Source organism: Myotis brandtii, unplaced genomic scaffold (assembly GCF_000412655.1).
Source record: "Myotis brandtii unplaced genomic scaffold, ASM41265v1 scaffold760, whole genome shotgun sequence".
NCBI classification, from domain to species: domain Eukaryota; kingdom Metazoa; phylum Chordata; class Mammalia; order Chiroptera; family Vespertilionidae; genus Myotis; species Myotis brandtii.
Genome location: NW_005371038.1, coordinates 2,255,290 through 2,257,333, shown reverse-complemented (window position 1 = coordinate 2,257,333; position 2,044 = coordinate 2,255,290).

The following is a 2,044-nucleotide window of genomic DNA, read 5'->3' as shown; positions in this document are numbered from 1 at the left end:
AAGGGGCCAAAGAGCCACATGTGGCTCGCGAGCCACGGTTTGCCAAGCCAGTTTACCGAGCACAGCACTAGATGATGTTTAATGCTGCTTATATAAAAACATATGAATACATAATTTATTAAAAGTATTTTCCAGTGCACACATACACAAACATAATGAAGTTATCCATTAATATGTACCTATCCATTTTTTAAAAATTGTGTTAAAGGAGAATTAAAATAGGAAAAACATAGTATCCAAATATTTCTATCCCTATGACACTGCCAGTTTTCTTTCATGATATTCTAAGACATGATATTTTTTCTTTGAGTTCTATTAAAATGTACCTCTGTATTATTAACTACTAATCCGTGCACTGGGCCTGTACGGACTGATCCCCACAGGCCAGGCTAAGGGACCCCACTGGTACACAAATTCGTGCACTGAGCCTCTAGTATGCATATAAGATCTTTGGTTAATCTCTTCCCACCCTCCTCTCTCTCCCTTCCCTCTGAGATTTATCAGTCTGTTCCATTCTTCCATGCCTGCTCATTAAGCGTCTGCCTCCTGGTGGTCAGTGCGCATCATAGCTACCAGTCAAATAGTCAAACAGTTGAATGGTCGCTTAGGCTTTTATATATATAGACTAGAGGCCCGGTGCATGAAATTGGTGTACAGGGGGAAGGTTTTCTCAGCCCAACCTGCACCCTCTCCAATCCGGGAGCCCTCAGGGGATGTCCTACTGATGGCTTAGGCCCACTCCCCATGGTTCTCTGGTTTCTGCAGGGCCTGCCTGCTCAATGCCATGGAGACAGGCAAGCAGGCCCTGCTGTCTGCTCTCTGCGGGGTCCGCTTGTGGGCTCACCTGGTCACCATGGCGACCCAGCAACCTGCAAGCAGGCCCTGCTGTAGGCTGTCTGTGGGGCTGCTTGCCTGCTCACCCGGTCGCCGCGGAGACCCGCAAACAGGTCCTGCTGTCTGCTTTCTGCAGGGCCCGCTTGCCAGCTCGCCGCCGATGGGACTGAAAGGACTGGAGGACTCCTGGGGGTGGGTCCAGCTGCGCCCCCTGCCTGCAGTTCCCCTGGTGGGGCTGAGTGGACTGGGCACTGCCATCTTATGGCTATGGGTGCCATCATCTTTGCGATGAAGTGACGGTCAATTTGCATATTCCCTCCTTATTAGATAGGACAAGAGGCTTGGTGCATGAAATTCATGCATGGGGGGGGGTCCCTCAGGCCAGCCTGCACCCTCTTCAATCCAGGATCCCTCAGGGGATGTCCAACTGCCTCTTGCAATCCGGGATCTCTGGCTCCTAACTGCTCACCTGCCTGCCTGCCTGCCTGATCATCCCTGACCCCTCTGCCTGCCTGCCTGATTGCCTTTAACCACATCTGCCTGCCTGATCACCCCTAACCGCTCCCTACTGGCCTGATCGCCCCTAACTGCTCCCCTGCTGGCCTGATCGCCCCTAACCACCTCTGCCTCGCGCCGCACCTGGGACCCAGGATTCCCTCCTCTGGCCAGTTGCAGGCACCCAGAACTCGGGCTGCAGGTGCAAGCACAGCCGCTGGGGCCCGGGACTGCAGGGCAGGTGGCTTGTCCCACTCCCAGGCCACAGGAGCAGGTGCAGCCACTGGCGCCTGGGACCATGGAGTGGGCGGCTTGTCCCTCTTCTGGGCCGCAGGTGCAGACGCAGCTGCTGGTGCCTGGAACCATGGGGCAGGTGGCTTTTCCCTCTCCTGGGCCACAACTCCAGCTGCTGGCACCTGGGACTGCGGGGCGGGTGGCTTATTCCTCTCCCGGGCCACAGCCCCAGCTGCTGGCACCCAGGACTGCGGGGCATGCAGCTTGTCCCTCTCCCGGGCTGTAGGCACAGGCGCAGCTGACAGTGCTTGGGACCATGGGGCAGGCAGCTTGTCCCTCTCCCAGGCCACAGGCACAGGCACAGCTGCTGGCACCTGGGACCATGGAGCAGGCGGCTTGTCCCTCTCCCGGGCCGCAGCCTGGCTGGTCCCCATTCCTCTCTCGTGAGCTCATTTGTGCCTGGCTGGTCCCCATTTCTCTC